Below are 19,415 nucleotides of genomic sequence, written 5' to 3' on the forward strand. Positions count from 1 at the left end.
GCGTGCTGCAATTCATGGGGTCGCAGATAGTCGGACACGACTGAGCGACTGAACTGAACTGAACTGAAAAAAAGAAAAAAAATGACTTCAAATATACTGTTGTAAAAGAATGACTAATGAAAGATGATTTACAGCCTTTGAATAGGACAGCTTATTCCTACCCAAGCAGTTCTCACACTGTTTCGAGTAAACAAGACTTTGTTATTTCCATGGTAAAATCTATCATCGCTTTGTCAGGTTTTCTATGATATGGCATCACTGACTCAACGGCCATGAGTTTGATCAAACTCTGAAAGATAGTGAAGGACAGGAAAGCCTAACTTGCTGCAGTATATGGAGTCGCAAAGAGTCAGACAGAACTTAGTGACTGAACAATAGCAGCAACAACTTTTCCACGGTAATGGAACACTTTACTAATTACTGAGCAGAAGTGTGCATGGCTATACTGATGCCTGGGATTGGAGTTGACATATCATCACTCCTATCATCTATAGATTGAAGTAAGTGAGGAAGCAAGTAAAGATTTAAAAGGTAAGAAAAAAATAAACTTTTAATAGGAGTTGCTTTATAATCATATTTTAAAAATCATCTGTATAAAGAATAGTTTAAAAATAAAGATATTTGCAATCAAATATCTTTATTTTTAAACAATAAATCTATCTTATCAGACAATATTAGCCTAGATACAACAATGGAAGATTCAACTTGCATATTCACTTTTGTTTGAGGAGCTGAATCAGACAAATCAAATGCCTCATGATGTTTCAGTTCAGCATTTGGACAAATTGGACATTTTCTGTATCTCCATATTTAATAAGTACTCACATGTTGTCTATAATTCTTTCAGTTAGAAGAAAGCCTTTTGGAGGGAAAAATTACAATTTCAAAGTTAATTTAAATCTATATGTTAATAGTCATCAAAAAGCAGTAAGAAATGTACACATTAAAATTAAATGTTTTTAACCTGTGCATTTATATACATCTTTGTGTGAATGGCTTTGCAAATCTTCCTCAGCTTATAATGAGATTGCTGTTACTGTTGTTTTTATCCTGTCTGACTATTTGCAACCCCATGGACTACACCACACCAGGCTCCTCAGTCCTCCACTATCTCCAGGAGTTTGCTCAAAGTCATGTCCATTGAGTCAGTGATGCTATCTAACCATTTCATCCTCTGTTGCCCCCTTCTCTTTTTGCTTTCAGTCTTTTCCAGCATCAGGGTATTTTCCAGCAAATTGGCTCTTCACATCAGGTAGCCAAAGTATTGGAGTTGCAGCTTCAGCATCAGTCCTTCCAATGAATATTCCAGGTTGATTTCCTTTAGGACTAACTAGTTTGACCTCCTTGTGGTCCAAGGGATTCTTAAGAGTCTTCCCCAGAACTTGAATTCAAAAGAATCAATTCTTCTGCACTCACTCTTTTTTATGATCCAGCTCTCACATCCATACATGAGATTAGCACTCAATAAATCCATCTTTAATTGAACATACAGAAGCTAAAAATTCACTTAATACTCCTAACCTACCAAACATCCTAGCTTAGACTAGCCTACTTTAAACTTGCTCAGCACATTTACATTAGCCTATCATTGGGCAAAATTATCTAACAAAACCTACTGTATACAAAGTATTGAATATCTCATGGGATTTATTGATGTTGTGCCAATAGCAAAATAGAGAATGGTTGTTAGTGTATTTTTGATTGTTTATCCTGGTAAACATATAACTTACTAGGTACCAGCTACTGCTGCCCAGCACCAGGAGAGAGTATCATACAGTATATTGCCAGCTTGTGAAAATAGTAAAAATTCAAAATTTGAAGTATGGTTTCTAATGAATTGGTATTGTTTTCACACTAGTGAAAAGTCCAAATATAGCAAGTTAAACTATTGTAATTCAGGAACCAGTTCTTTCTTATCAAGCTATTCATTTTTTCTACATACCTGTTTTTCAAGATGAAATTAAATGTTGGTACATTAAAAAGTTATTCTTTAACTTTCGCATATTTCAATCATTAAGTAGAAATTTGTGTAAGAATCAAGATTTATTTTTTTCATAATCAGTCTGTGAGTAGTGATTCTGTATCACACATGACATTTCTTGCACCCTACCATATAAACATTTTTGTTTAACCTTGACTTAAATGGATACAAAATCTAATCTGTTTAAATTTTAGGACTTCATGTCATGGCCTTAATATTTTCTCAAAATAGCACTCTTTGTAAAGAGTAAGCAGAGTTTCTATGTAACAACGTGTATGGAATCTATGGGCTTCCCCAGTGGCTCAGTGGTAAAGAATCCATCTGCAATTCAGGAGACATGGATTTGATCCCTGGGTCATAAAGATCCCCTGAATGAGGAAATGGCCACATAGTTCAGTTTTTTTGCCTGGAGAATCCCATGAACAGAGAGGCCTTGTGGGCTACAGTCCATGGGGTTGCAGAGTTAGACATGACTGAGTGAATGAACATATACAAATATAGAGTCTACAGTAATATATCTGGAAATACACATTATTAAGAAAAGACTGTACTATATAGTCTTGTTTGGAGCTCATCATGTAGGAAACTTTTCCTTTATTATTAATAAATCTATATACATTTTCATATGGTCCAATTTATTGATGTATAATTGAAATACATGAAGAAACTCACTACATCTTTTTCTGTATTCAGTTGGTGATGCAGGGCTGTATTTGTGCTATTAACTGAGAAGTTCTATATGTTTTCCATTGGGAAGAGAGCTGGCAGACTCATCCTGGCTAAATCTCTCTTGTGTGAAAAATACAGACACAGAAAAAAAAAAAAAAAGCTAAAAATAGGATAAAGAAAGAAAGAAACGCTGTATTCAATAGCAGTCCGGTAGCAGCCTCTTCTTACCTTTCCTGTGTATCTTCCAATTTGACAATGGTCCAATAAGCCTATCAGAACACTTGGCCCATTTCCAGCACAACCATCATTCTCAAGGGCATAGACCCAAAGACTCATACACTCTGCAAACTCCAGATGTATGTTGCCAAAATCAGGGCTCCTTTGGGGTTGGGTAGAAAGAATATTCAAAATGGAATGCCTTTAAATGAGGATGTCTTTCATTCATTGTAAAAACTGCACTATACTGTATTTTCTCTTAAAACGACGAGCATTTGAAGTCAGAAAACATGTTTCAATAATTTTCACGTCCCAATATACATGTCCCTGCTGCTGCTGCTGCTGCTGCTAAGTCGCTTCAGTTGTGTCCGACTCTGTGCGACCCCATAGACAGCAGCCCACCAGGCTCCGCCGTCCCTGGGATTCTCCAGGCAAGAACACAGGAGTGGGTTGCCATTCTTTCTCCAATGCATGAAAGTGAAAAGTGAAAGTGAAGTCGCTCAGTCGTCTTCGACTCCTAGCGACCCCATGGACTGCAGCCCACCAGGCTCCTCCATCCATGGGATTCTCCAGGCAAGAGTACTGGAGTGGGATGCCATTGCCTTCTCCGATACATGTCCCATGATTCACAAAATAAATTTTCAGTGAACGTTTGCTAAATGAAGGAATGTATATGTGCGAAGCTGTGAGTGTGCGGTCACTTCAGTCATGTATGACTTTGTTAGGATCCCACGGACTGTGGTCTGCCAGGTTTCACTGTCCATGGGATTTTCCAGGCAAGAACACTGGAGTGGGATTCCGTGCCCTCCTCCAGGGGATCTTCCTGACTCAGGGATCTAACTAGCATCTCTTACATCTCTGCATTGGGAGGTGGATTCTTTACTACTAGCGCCATATGAAAGCTCATGTGAAAGCTAATATCCCATAAATTGAAATTTGTATGCTCTTCTACATGAAAATTTGTTCACCTCCCTGACAAATGTAGATAGTTAACAAATTAGCATCAAACTTTAACAAATTTCCCCTACTCATCTGCTCCCCAGGTAGAAATAGTCTCTCCTTTACAAAGAACTCTAAATATTCTCAGTTCATAGCCTCTTGCTAGTAATAATTTACTGCACTTATATATTTACAAGTCTGATTTCATCTCCTGAGCCATGCGTTCTTTGAGAACAGGAATTTCTTTGACTTCTACCACAACTTCTGAGTATATAGTGGATGTTTAATAAACCTGGATGAACAGGAAGTTGGGACTTTAAGGCCACTTAAATTGCTCTTGCCTAAACTTTTTTTTTTTTTAAATGTACTCAAACCTGGGAGAGTCACTGATTTAAAAAATCTTTGGTCCCTGGATTTTAAATTAGCAGCTCAGATTTCTATATTTTGGAACTTTTGTAAGATTTTTGAGCAAAATTGTATCTTATTTAGGTATGTGGTCCATATACCTTAAGCCAGTTTTTAGTTGCATAGGTCCCCAAACTAAGACACAGACATGTTCAATTAACTGTTTTACTTCTTTGATCATTTGTCATTGGATCAAAACTGAAAATTAATAGCACATCTAATGAGCATACATTTTATGTATCCTTGAATCTTGCAAAGTTTCATAATTCTTCTGACTACTCACTCATGGATGAGAAAAGTGTTAATAATCTGACAGCATAAATGACAAACCACTCCAGTATTCCTGCCTGGAGAATCTCATGGACAGAGGAGCCTGGAAGGCTCCAGTCCTTAGGGTTACAAGACTCAGACACAATCTAGGGACTAAACCACCACCATAAAACATTCATCTGCCAAGTTATTATGTCATTTTTGCAATATCATTGAAAATCACTTTTATTCTGGATAGAGATGTCCCCATTGGGATTTCTCATTTTGGATACAATCATTTATTTTCCTTTCCCACAAAAGTTTCCACTTTATCAATTTCCTCTTTTTTCTTTTATATATATAAAGTATATCATATCTATTTAACTTTCTGATTAAATCTAAGAGTGTGAGTTTTGGGCTTGAGACTACTTCTTAGAATAAAATTTCCAGAATTTTGCACTCAACTTTGCCCTGTGCTACATAAGAGATTAGATATTTGCTGAGCACAGTGGTTGAAGTACATTATATCTGGTAGATCTTCATTCCAAGGACCCAGTTCTATTTTAAATGAAATTGAAAGTGCTCTGGAGCTCTTGAGAATGGACACTTAGATTCATACTTGGGATCCCTGGGATTTTGGTCAATTATTCTATTTCCCTGTGGAATATTTTCATCATTTATACTTTTTATCAGTGAATCCTTTGAGTCAATCTCCTTTATATTAATACTGAACATATTGCTTGAAACGAATACAGAGTCAGGGAAGAATTAAAGTTATAATAAATGAAGGACAATGTTAACTGAAGTATTCAAAAAAATTCAGAAAGTGATGCTAAGAACTGAATTACATCTTGATTACTACATAAAAGAAGAACACATATACAACAACAAAAACAACACACACACACAAACTTCTATTCCTTGACAAAAGAGGCAAACTGGTTTTTACTGTCAGTAGAGAAATATGAAGACATTTTGTGTACATTGAAAAAAAGTGGTTTACTTATAGTCATGGAACATTTTTTCTGTAGTGCTTATAAAACTTGTCTCATGGCTACCATTAATACAAAATTTGATAAAAATCTTGAAGAGTTCTTTGGGAATTCATTATTGGATAGAAAAGAGCAAATGTATAGTTTCCAAATGTTCATATCAAGTTGTTTTATAAGAAACGTAATATAATTTCAAATCTCTTTCACAAGAACAGTGTTCTCAGAAACTATGTTTTATTTGAAGCACAATGAATCAATGTGAAGTTACTTGAAAAGTAGCTGTTATCTAATAACCTCTTGTCAAAAACTCAGATTGAAAGTTTTCTTGTACAGAAGTGAAAAGTATGGCAATTATTGTTATCTATTTTTTAACTCAAGAAAATTGCTCTCTGTTTAATAAGAAGGATTCTACAATTAAAAGATTTTATAATAGAGAATGAATTATTAAATCACATATAAGTTGTAGGAAAAGAAAAAATGAAATATTTTAATATTTGGCATAATTCCATTATCATTCTCAGTATAAAAGAAGATTCTAATGGGAACACTAAAACCCAGGAGCAATACAAATCTAGCTATTCTTTTCTAAGAAGCAAAATTTTTTTTAAAGTACCATCAAAAGAAGTGATGCCAGAAAGGCTGGCTACTTAAAAAAGTGTTACTGAAGATGAAAGTTTCAGATGATTATGGAAATTCAGAAGGAAAAATTAAGGACTGAGTACTAAGGGCTAAAATGACACTGACAACAGAAACAAATATGAGGCCTTAAGTCAGGAACAAATTGGGTTTCCTGAGATTGTAACTCCTTAAAGCTTTCACTTTTACTTTAGTGCAAATACACATACACACACACACACACACACACACATCATTATTTATTTATTTATTTCCTGGAGTAGGAAATGGCAACCCACTCCACTGTTCATGCCTAGGAAACTCCATGGGAAGAAGAGCTTGGCAGGCTGCAGTCCATGGGGTTGCTAAGGTTCAGACTCAACTGAGTGACTGTGAACACACACACACACACACACACACACAAACACATATGTATATATATTTACATTGATATATATCAGTCAGTTCAGTTCAGCAGCTCAGTCGTGTCCAACTCTTTGTGATTCCATGAGCTACACCAAGTCAGTCTTCCCTGTCCACCACAAATCCCCGGAGTTCACTCAAACTCATGTCCATTGTCAGTGATGCCATCCAGCCATCTCATCCCCTGTCGTTCCCTTCTCCTTCTGCCTTCAGTCTTTCCCAGTATCAGGGTCTTTTCAAATGAGTCAGTTCTTCACATCAGGTGGCCAAAGTATTGGAGTTTCAGCTTCAGCATCAGTCCTTCCAAGAATATTCAGGACTGATTTCCTTTAGGATAGACTAGTTGGATCTCCTTCAGTCCAGGGGACTCTCAGGAGTCTTCTCCGACACCACAGTTCAAAAGCATCAATTCTCCGGTGCTCAGCTTTCTTTATAGTCCAACTTTCACATCCATACATGACTATTGGAAAAACCATAGACTTGACTAGAGGGACCTTTGTTGGCAAAGTAATGTTTCTGCTTTTTAATATGCTGTCTAGGATGGTCATAACTTTTCTTCCAAGGAGCAAATGTTTTTTTTAATTTCATGGCTGCAGTCACAATCTGCAGTGATATTGGAGCCCCCCAAAATAAAGTCTGACACTGTTTCCCCATCTATTTCCCATGAAGTGAGCAGACCAGATGCCATGATCTTAGTTTTCTGAACGTTGAGTTTCAAGCAGCTTTTTTATTCTCCTCTTTCATTTTCATCAAGAGGCTCTTCAGTTCTTTGTTTTCTGCCATACGAGTGGTGTCATCTGCATATCTCAGATTTCTCATTTCTCTCGACAATCTTGATTCCAGCTTGTGCTTCATCCATTCCAACATTTCTCATGATGTGCTCTGCATATAAGTTAAATAAGCAGGCTGACAATATACATACTTGTTGTACTCCTTTTCCAATTTGGAACCATGTCTAGTTGTTCCATGTTGAACCATGGTTCCAATTGAACCATGTTGTTCCATGTCCAGTTCTAACTGTTGCTTTTTGACCTGCATACAGATATCTCAGAAGGCAGGTCAGGGGGTCTGGTATTCCCATCTCTTTAAGAATTTTCCACAGTTTGTTGTGATCCACACAGTCAAATGATTTGTCATAGTCAATAAAGCGGCAGTAGATGTTTCTCTGGAACTCTCTTGCTTTTTTGATGATCCAACGGATGTTGGCAAGATGATCTCTGGTTCCTCTGCCTTTTCTAAATCCAGCTTGAACATCTGGAAGTTCATGGTTCATGTACTGTTGAAGTCTGACTTGGAGAATTTTGAGCATTACTTTGCTAGCATGTGAGATGAATGCAATGGTGTAGTAGTTTGAGCATTCTTTGGCATTGCCTTTTTTGGGGATTGGAATGAAAACTCACCTTTCCCAGTCCTGTGTCCACTGCTGAGTTTTCCAAGTTTGCTGGCATATCGAGTGCAGCACTTTTACAGCATCATCTTTTAGGATTTGAAATAGCTTAACTGGAATTCCATCACCTCCACTAGCTCTGCCCATAGTGATGCTTCCTAAGGACCACTTGACTTCGCATTCCAGGATTGTCTGGCTCTATGTGAGTGATCACACCTTTGTGGTTATCTGGGTCATTGAGATCTTTTTTGTATAGTTCTTCTGTGTATTCTTGCCACCTCTTCTTAATATCTTCTGCTTCTATTAGGTCCATACCATTTATCTCCTTTTTTCTGCCCATTTTTGCATGAAAAGTTCCCTTGGTATCTCTAATTTTCTTGAAGAGATCTCTAGTCTTCCCCATTCTATTGTTTTCCTCTATTTCTTTGCATTGATTGCTGAGGAAGGCTTTCTTATCTCTCCTTGCTATTCTTTGGAATTCTGAATTCAAATGGGTATATCTTTCCTTTTCTCCTTTGCCTTTCACTTCTCTTCTTTTCATAGCTATTTGTAAGGCTTCCTCAGACAACCATTTTGCCTTTTTGCATTTCTATTTCTTGGGGATGGTCTTGATCACTGCCCCTTTTACAATGTCATGAACCTCCATCCATAGCTCTTCAGGCACTCTGTCAGTCATATCTAATCCTTTGAATCTATTTGTCACTTACACTGCAGAACCATAAGGGATTTGATTTAGGTCATACCTGAGTGGTCTAGTGGTTTTCCCTACTTTCTTCAATTCATGTCTGAATTTGGCGATAAGGAGTTCATGCACATTTATATATATATATATATATATATATATATATATATATATACTTAAGAAAAAATGAAACATACTGGCATGATATTTTGATATATAGCTATACCTTCAAATATTGCTTAATAACATATAATGAAAAATATTTCAGGCACTTATCCTCATTGTGCAATTTGTCAAGAATAATAGATCCCTATTGAACCTGCTAGTTCTATTTGGCTTATAGAAAGGTCTCACAGAAGGTATAGGAAGACTACAGTTTTCAATCTCAGTACAAACAGAGTTGGAGACTGATTAATTCTAGCCATTTAGATATGAGTAGAGTCTTGAACCTCAATCCCAGTTAAGTCTAACCCTGTCCCCTGTAAATATCCCTAGAGATCAGGGACTGTTTCTTCATCTGCAGTCTTCACTGACTTACAGTAAGGACTAGAATATGACACAGCCATATAGTTAAAGAAGTTAATCTTGCACTACTACTTGGCTGGATCCTCTCAAAGAAGGGCACCCAAAATGATATGACCACTGATTTAACAAGAAATAGATGAGCTGTTTATGCCACTGAGATGTTAGATAATTTGTTTAAGCAGCAAAATATTACATTACCAGGTAAGCATTATCCTCACCATTCAGCAACCACAGTTCAGCAACTATATGTATCCTAGGACACATGAGACTAAATCACAAGAAACCTGGCCTGGCCTCCTGTCATTTCTGTCCAATGAAAATCATCAAGCTGTTTTCATATTTCTCTTTTTCAATGTTAATTTAATTTTTCCTGAGAGTGTGTGTTAAGAAATGATTGATTCTATGGTCACAGTTAGATAATCAGTTTTTAATCATGATTGCATTGTCAAGGTGAAAGAGAAAGGTTTTCTTTTTTCTCCCTTTTAACCAAATGATTAAAAACCATCAATGTCATAATCTCCTGGAAATACCGAGTCATCAGAACATACCCTGACAGTACATCCATTTCAGGGTCATATTTCTATCACTTTAAGTTATGAATGAAAAAGTCATTAGAAAATTTATATTGTGCTTCCAACTAGTAATTATGTGAACTTCATAAAGACCTCATTAGCCAACTCTATTTCAAGAAGTATTATACATATTGAGCTATGTATTCTTCATTGGACCTGAGGATGTAAGTAAATGTTAAATATAAACATTTAAATTCAATTCAATTATAACATATCCCATAGCAGTAATTGGATTCACTTATAATGATTAGTCGGGGGAGGTATTATCCAAATAAAAAACTCAGTTCTGTTTAATCTTTGTAAATAGTGTGACATTATTTGAAACATCAAGAGTTTTATATGTATAAAATAATCAGAATAAACACATTTCATAATTATTTCTGCTCCAAAATTATTTTGCTATATTTCTAATTTTTCTGTCCTAGATAAATAAAAGTCATCATTCCCTGGCGATATGATATGTATACAGACACAAACACACAAACATTTTGTTCAGTTTCTCAGTCATGTCTGACCCTGCAATGCCATGGACTACAGCACACCAGACTTCCCTGTCCTTCACCATATCCCGGAATTTGCTCAAACTCATGTCCACTGAGTCAGTGATGCCATCCAACCATCTCATCCTCTGTCATCCCCTTCTAATCCTGCCTTCAATCTTTCCCAGCATCAGGGTCTTTTCCAATGAGTCAGCTCTTCTCAACAGGTGGCCAAAATTTTGGAGCTTCAGCTTCAGCATCAGTTCTTCCAACGAATATTCAGGGTTGATTTCCTTTAGGATTGACTGGCTTGATCTCCTTGCTCTCCAAGGAACTCTCAAGTCTTCTCCAACACCACAGTTCAAAAGCATCAGCAAAAACATATGTATATTCATAAATATACATATATGCTCATACACACACACACGTATACACACACACACACACACACACACACATACATACATTCTCCCACCATACTGCACACATACATGCATATTTACAGATGTGGGCTAGATATGATTATACATTCTACAAAAGAGAAAACTGAGGCACAGAAAGCCAAAGATCTGACACAACTGTCTATGAGAACAAGGTTTCAGCCTAAGATATCTGGCTCTGGATCTCTTCATCATTAAGTTAATGTTTCATTTATGCTAAATTACAATTTATGCCTTTCCATCTGCAGAATCAGGAAACCTAAATCTTCCTTGAGCTATGTGACAAAGGACAACATATCTATTTTCTTCCTAGCTTAATTTCATTAAAGAAAGAATTTAGATAGCTGTACAATGGAAATCTTATTGATTAGTTTTTTATCAATGCATTTATCTATTTGAATAATGCATTCCTTTACAATATATGTAGAATATCAGCAGAGAAAATAGAAGTTTTAGATAGCAGACAGATAGATAGATAGGTGGATAGATAGATAGGCAAACATAGATAATATTTTATGGTCAGAAACTTGGAGTTTACTTAACTAGCACCATGAACACCCTGAATTACAATGGGGCTTTGGGAGCTCAATAAACACTGATAGAAAAGATTTATACAGTGCTTTTCATGTATCATTTGCAGTTGATGGATAAATAGATAAAAGATAGGAAGATTTAATTCTAACAAAATTATATAAGAAAAAATTACCACACTGTACAAAAATAGTTGAAGTGATATGATTTGTCTAAGGTAAAATATTCTATTAGGAATAAGAGCTAGGATTAGAAGCAAGAAACATCTTCATGGCCCACTCTCTTAACTATTTCACTATATTGGGTCTTCAGTAAGACTAGCTTATTTGAGTATAATTAGATTCCCTCTTGGAGAAGGCAATGGCAACCCACTCCATTTCTCTTGCCTGGAGAATCCCATGGACAGAGGAGTCTGGTGGGCTACAGTGCATGGGGTCGCACAGAGTTGGATACAACTGATGTGACTTAGCAGCAAGCAGCAGCAGCAGAAGAGGCTCTTCATTTCCATGTAAATTTTAGGATAAGCTTGTTAATTACTACAAAAACCTGTATGGGGAATGTGACAGAGATTGTGTTGAATTTATGGATCAATTTTAGGAAAATTGATATCTAATAGTATTGAGTGTGCTTTTAGCTGTTGTTATTTAGTCGTGAAAACTGGTTCCACTCTTTTGCAATCCTAGGGACTGTAGCCCACCAGGCTCTTCTGTCCATGGTATTTGCCAGACAGGAATACTGGAGTGTGTTACCATTTCCTTCTTCAGTGGATCTTCCTGACCCAGGGATCAAACCCACATCTCCTGCATTGACACACAGATTCTTTACCACTGAGCCACCAAGGAGTCTTCTGTACATACACCTGAAACAGCTCTCCATTTACTTTTGTAATTTTCAGTGTAAAATATTTATGTTTTGGTTAATATATTCTTAACTGCTTTGGAGAAGAAAGTTATTTTGAATGAAATTTTTATTAATTCCAAGTTTATTGCTTATAAAATGAAAACCAAAATTCCCTGTACAAGCTCAATATATCTTTTCTCATCTAGATGTTTATATGAAACACAGAGCAGTATAGGAATAAGTTTTCAAGTCACACAATATACTCTATCATTATTATCTGTGGCACATTGTATAAGTTGTAATATTGGAACCACTAAAGTATTTCCATTAAAGGATAAGAAAAATTTCTACATTACAAGGAATCAGTAAGTACTATTTATCACAAACTGTGTAGAACATCTTGCCTCCTTTTCATACTCAGTTAATGGAATGATATTAAATTTATTTTGATATATTTCTGATACAAGATAAATTCTTAATTATTTAAAATAACTAGAATAAGCATTGATATCTTATAGCATGTATCTAATCTAAATTTAGGTATGCTAAATTCAATAATTTGTAATAAATTTATATTGCATATAATATAAAATGGATATATTTATATAAATATATGCATCCATTTGTGAGTTATATAAAGAATTTGCATATGAATTATATACATATGCATATATATATATATAGCTAGCAGATAGGCACTCAGAATTTGAAGTTGATATATTTTCTGATGAACAAACCAACTCTGTTGAACTGAATGTGGAGGCAAGGATTTATATAGGAAATGGACAAGAAAAAGTCATAGTAGTAGTGCAATCACAGATGCAAAATAGTTCTGGTTTCAATTAAGTAGTCAGAAGAAAATAATGACTTTTTTATATAATTGGGATTCATACATTGAGTATTTCTAAATTCAGTTTTGTTTTTATAAAATTTTGTCTTTATTATTCATTTTACATTTATTTCTCTTGTACATTGTAGAGAATAAATAAGACAGCTTTTAAATTTCAAATACCTTCATTCAGTTCAGTTCAGTCGCTCTGTCGTGTCCGACTCTTTGCGACCCCATGAATTGCATCACGCCAGGCCTCTCTGTCCATCACCAACTCTCAGAGTTTACCCAAACCCATGCCCATCGAGTCAGTGATGCCATCCAATCATCTCATCCTCTGTTGTCCCCTTCTCCTCCTGCCCCCAACCCTACCAAGCATTAGGGTCTTTTCCAATGAGTCAACTCTTCGCATGAGGTGGCCAAAGTATTGGAGTTTCAGCTTCAACATCGGTCCCTCCAATGAACACTCAGGACTGATTTCGTTTAGGATGGATTGATTGGATCTCCTTGCAGTTCAAGGGACTCTCAAGGGTCTTCTCCAACATCACAGTTCAAAAGCATCAATTCTTCGGCGCTCAGCTTTCTTCACCGTCCAACTCTCACATTCATACATGACCACTGGAAAAACCATAGCCTTGACTAGATGGACTTTTCTTGGCAAAGTAATGTCTCTGCTTTTAAATATGCTATCTAGGTTGGCCATAACCTTCCTTCCAAGGAGTAAGCGTCTTTTAATTTCATGGCTGCAATCACCATCAGCAGTGATTTTGGAGCCCCAAAAAATAAAGTCTGACACTGTTTCCACTGTTTCCCCATCTATTTCCCTTGAAGTGATGGGACCAGATGCCATGATCTTAGTTTTCTGAACGTTGAGCTTTAAGCCAACTTTTTCACTCTCCTCTTTCACTTTCATCAAGAGGCTCTTTAGTTCTTCTTCACTTTCTGCCATAAGGGTTGTGTCATCTGCATATATGAGGTTATTGATATTTCTCCCAGCAATCTTGATTCCAGCTGGTGCTTCCTCCAGCCCAGTGTTTCTCATGATGTACTCTCCATATAAGTTTAATAAGCAAGGCGACAATATACAGTCTTGACGTACTCCTTTTCCTATTTGGAACCAGTCTGTTGTTCCATGTCCAGTTCTAACTCTTGCTTCCTGACCTGCATACAGGTTTCTCAAGAGACAGGTCAGATGGTCTGGTATTCCCATCTCTTGAAGAATTTTCCACAGTTTATTGTGATCCACACAGTCAAAGGCTTTGGCATAGTCAATAAAGCAGAAATAGATGTTTTTCTGGAACTCTCTTGCTTTTTCGATTGTCGGGAGCCATGATAGGCATTACTGACAAAATGGAGGCATGGCCCCACCCCCTCTCCTCATCCCGCAGGCACGGTCCCGGGATGAAGGAGTTAGGTCTTGTGATTCTGACTTGTCCTTTCCTTCCTCCGGTTGAGTTGGCTGGAAAGAATGTTATAATCCATAAAGTTAATTATTGACATTTGTTCAAGGATCTTTACAAAGAATGTTCCAGGATGAGCACATAGGCTGCGGCTTGAGACCATGGGAAACATTGTTATCTGAAACCTGCCTGTAAGGGGAATGTTTACGGTAAAAGAAGTTTGCTGAGTTTAGGGGTTAGGAATAATTAAGAATAGTTAGAAGCTAAAAGTTTAAGGTATGTTGTAGTGCTGGCATATTTTACTACAGCTTATGGAAACTAGGTATTTTAGAGATACTAATAGCTAAAAGCCTTTTTAGGAGATGATGAGCTTAAGTTACTAGGGAATAGCAGGATTTAAAGAGATAAGAAATAAACTGAGGAATGTAATATACAGCCCAGAGACAAACTTGCGTTACAATGTTATCACAAGGACACTTAAGAGGGAACTCTGAAGAACAACAATGATTTATGGAGACAGTAAATATGGGTGAGGGGAAACTGAAGATGTCATACCTCTGACCTAATGCTTTTGTAAAAGTATAAAAGAAAACCTGATGCTTAAAATAAACATGCAGCCCAGTGCTTTGAGTGAGAGACTGCATCATTTTCTCCGCCGAGATGCAGTCCAAATGAGTGAGAGGCTGCATCATTCGCTGACCCCGTTCATCCCTTCAGGGTGATTCCCTGGCTGCCGGAGCTGGACTCCGGCATTCGATGATCCAGCGGATATTGGCAATTTGATCTCTGGTTCCTCTGCCTTTTCTAAAACCAGCTTGAACATCTGGAAGTTCACGGTTCACGTATTGCTGAAGCCTGGCTTGGAGAATTTTGAGCATTACTTTACTAGCATGTGAGATGAGTGCAATTGTGCGGTAGTTTGAGAGTTCTTTGGCATTGCCTTTCATTGGGATTGGGATGAAAACTGATCTCTTCCAGTCCTATGGCCACTGCTGAGTTCTCCAAATTTGCTGACATATCGAGTGCAGCATTTTTACAGCATCATCTTTTAGGATTTGAAATAGCTCAACTGGAATTCCATCACCTCCACCGGCTTTGTTCATAGTGATGCTTTCTAAGGCCCACTTGACTTCACATTCCAGGATGTCTGGCTCTAGGTTGGTGATCATACCATCGTGATTATCTGGGTGGTGAAGATCTTTTTTGTACAGTTCTTCTGTGTATTCTTGCCACCTCTTCTTAATATCTTCTGCTTCTGTTAGGTCCATACCATTTCTGTCCTTTATCGAGTCCACCTTTGCATGAAATGTTCCCTTGGTATCTCTAATTTTCTTGAGGAGATCTCTAGTCTTTCCCAATCTGTTGTTTTCCTGTTTTTCTTTGCACTGATCACTGAGGAAGGCTTTCTTATCTCTCCTTGCTATTCTTTGGAACTCTGCATTCAGATGGGAATATCTTTCCCTTTCTACTTTGTTTTTCGCGTCTCTTCTCTTCCCAGCTATCTGTAAGGCCTCCTCAGACAGCCATTTTGCTTTTTTGCATTTTTTGCATTTCTTTTCCATGGGGATGGTCTTGATCCCTGTCTCCTGTACAATGTCACGAACCTCTGTCCATAGTTCATCAGGCACTCTGTCTATTAGATCTAGTCCCTTAAATCTATTGTCACTTCTACTCTCCTTGGCAAAAAGCTTATTCACTACGTATTTTTCTGTGGTTTTCCATCACATTTTATTGTTTTATGCAGAAGTTAGCCACAGATAAATTAGTTATGGTTGAAATAAGAGGTCAGTAGATGATATCCTAGTACTTAGTGTGTTGAACTGACCTCTGCATTCTCCACATTAACTATTTAACTGGACAGAAAATTGAAATAAAACTGACACATCATTTGAAAGTAAATAAGATGATAGTTATTAATATTTGAATTTGCAGACATCACACGTAGAAAGAAATGATGATTACTATTAGTACTAAAGTGGAATTATTCCAGTTTTATGAATATTTTACATATCTCTGTAATTGTTATGTTAACTTTTACTTCAATATAATCAATTACTTTGTTCAGGTAAAAATTCTCAGAAAAACTATGCATTTCATTAACACATTTTTTCAAACATTTTATCAGAAATATTTTCAAAAGGCTAATGATTTGTTAACAAAATAGTAACTTTCTTAATACAATTTGTCAATTTTGGCCTGAGGTAAAAATAACGTTTTGACCTATTTGCTACTATTGATATAATACTTCTGAGGTTATTAGCAGAAAAGAATCAAGTGCTCTGTATTTCGTGAAATTCAAGTCTGGTGGAGTTCATGCATCTGTACTCATCCTCTAGTGCTAAGGAAGTAATTACAAGTGTCCTAGCCAAATCCATAAATTATGATGTGGTGAGAAGTCTGGTTTCCTTTGCTGTCCTCTTAAGTGAATGCAATATCGATGGCAGTTGATATCCCTTAAACTGCTCTTGCAAATGGTTATTACATTTGAACTTTGAAGACTTAGAAGCAATTTGTATTCTCTGATGGGCTTTTGTCTTTGAGATGCCCTTCCCCTCATGATCCTAATGAAATGTCAATGTCGAATCTTTGGTTCACATTCATGAAAGTCACACAAGTAATCATATATTTTAAAGCTCTACAACAGTGCACTTAAAAAAAAACAAACCTGTTTGCACACACATACCATGTGCATAACCCACACATTTGTGTAGGTATATAGTAGATAGATCAGTTTTAGAAGTTTTTTTTCACTCTCTCCTTCCACTTATTTTGCTGTCCAATGTTGCATTTCTATTTACAGTTACTTATTCTTTATGATTCTTTTTCCTTCGTATCTCTAAAAACCAAATTTTGATCAAAGACTGGACAATCAGTGGAAATAAATTTATGAGATAGCATAGTTTACTTAGAGGCATTATATCTTACAGGAACTATGAAGTCAAATAGACTTGTGCTCAAAATCCAGTTTTAGTAGTCATTTGATAGAAGGGCTTATATTTTAAAATTTCAACCCATGTTAACTCATATATAATTTGCATGGTAAACAATGATTACATGTGTTTTTTTGTTTCTAGACAGAATAATATAAATATAAATAACTACATGTTGAAGACCAGTTGCAAGTGTTATTTACTGCCCCCACCCCAATATAACCTGGTGGAAATATTTTCATAAAAAAATCTTTCCCCTCTTTTAGAAGACAAGTGTGTACTTCTCAATAATGAGCACTGAACTCACTTGAACTCTTTACTCAAGTTTATCAATCACAAAATAATCCCCTGCTCTGTTTAAGCTCAAACATTCACATTTGAGGTAAAACATATAGAAATACTCAGTATTAAACACTCTCTACCTCAAGGTTTCTCATCCAGTAATGATCAAAATGTCCAGATTCAATTTCTGGGTAAGGCAGATCTCCTGGAGAAGGAAAAGGCAACCCATTCCAATATTCTTGACTGGAAAATTCCATGGACAGAGGAGCCTGGAGGGTTGCAGTCCATATGGTGGCAAGAGTCAGACATGACTTAACAACTAAAACATCACCACCATTGTAAGAGAATACATCACCCTTTGTAGGATGTACCATGGAAGTTCGGGATGGGGAACAGCAGTTTTCATTACTTTCCTTCCTCCTACTCTTCACATTTAAATCAATCAAAACTTGATCTCTATCTCCTTAATGTTTCCATATTAGTTCTCTTTACATCAACCTCAGTAGTTATCATGGCTCAGATCTTACCATTTATACATGCCTCAGCTAAAGAAAAGTTCACTCTACACGTGTATGTGTATGTTTAAGCACTTCCTTACTTTTGGTTTCTACAAGATCCTCAAGGCGGCTTGACATATTGCCTTCCCCAGTCCAGGAGTCACTCGTCTCTCCACGGAGCCCTGTTTCTTTGCTAGAATGGTATTCAAAATCAACACCTAAGTGTTAGGTGTGCTCACTATTATTGGGGTGTCATTGCTTCTAGGCCTCTCAGCTGACATCAAGCAAATTATATGAGTATATGAACCCATGTATATACACATGGTGCTACCCAGGTGACCCTAGTGGTAAAGAACCCACCTGCCAATGCAGGAGACATAAGAGACTTGGATTCGATCCCTGTGTCAGAAAGAGGAGGGCGGAGGGCATAGCAACCCATTCCAGTATTTTTGCTTGGAGAATCCCACTGGACAGAGGAGCCTGACAGGCTACAGTCCATAGGGTTGCATAGAGTCAAACATGACTGAAACAACTTAACACAGCACAGTGCATATATACATAAAACTTATGTGTCCATATGTAACCAATCATCTGTACCTCCATTAAGTAAGAAAGTGGGTAATGATGTATCAATTTCTGATTTATTGCTACAAGGTTTTCCTCTTCTTATCCCCTTGCTTATCTGTAATCTCCTACTCCAACTGTGTTTCCACCATTCATCATCCATTTAACTAATCAACTTAACTAACGGTAAATTTCTCTATGAGTGATGTCTTAATCTATTTAGGCTGCTATAATAAAATAAAATTAATTGGGTTACTTATAAACAACAGAAATTTATTTCTCACAGTTCTAGAGCCTAGCACTTCCAAGATCAAGGTGACAGCATTGAAAAGACTGAGAATTTCTCTGAAATTTATTTTTTAAGGCACTAATTCCATTCTTGAGGGCTCCACCCTTATAGCCTAGTCACCTCTCAAAGACCTCACCTCCTATTACCATCATCTGGAGTGTGGTGGGGGTTAGAACTTCAACATATGAAGTTTGGGAGGGCACAAACTCTCAGACCAAACTAACTGTCATCAGAATCGTTGACTAATATGGCATGCAAAACAATTTTATCAAATTGGATACAGTGTTTATATATAGTTTCTTTAATTTTAATCTTCCAGATTTCTCTCATTTCCAAAGGCCAGTGGAATTGTTTCACATGCTATAATATAGCCAGTTATCTGGACTTCTGCATTCCATTTTGGGGTTGCCTGACCTCCTAAGTGATTTTTTTAAATTTGCATATTTAGGTTTATTGTTTGTGCTATAAAGGTCTATATATTTTTTAAAAAGCATCATTTCCTGTTCCCATAATTATAGTACTAAACAGAATAATTTCAAAATCCAAAATAAATCCCATGTCTTATCTACTCAATGTTCCCTTATGTCCGCTAAACTTTTGGCAACCTATGATATTGAATGTCTCTAGAGTGTTGCCTTTTCCCAGAATATCATATAATTGGAATCACAGTTTGTAGACT

The 19,415-nt window shown here is 36.6% G+C and overlaps 1 long non-coding RNA gene across 1 annotated transcript in view; it reads left to right on the plus strand.

The window, feature by feature from the left end:
• Positions 1-419: 419 nt before the first annotated feature.
• LOC145531347 (uncharacterized) overlaps positions 420-19,415 on the plus strand; it is a 142,424-nt gene continuing 123,428 nt past the window's right edge. Inside the window, exon 1 of the long non-coding RNA XR_014072370.1 lies at positions 420-531. This is a non-coding gene — a long non-coding RNA (uncharacterized LOC145531347). The remainder of the gene's footprint in view (positions 532-19,415) is intronic.

Source organism: Giraffa tippelskirchi, chromosome 2 (genome assembly GCF_054371585.1).
Source record: "Giraffa tippelskirchi isolate mGirTip1 chromosome 2, T2T-mGirTip1v1.2.pri, whole genome shotgun sequence".
Taxonomy (NCBI): Eukaryota; Metazoa; Chordata; class Mammalia; order Artiodactyla; family Giraffidae; genus Giraffa; species Giraffa tippelskirchi.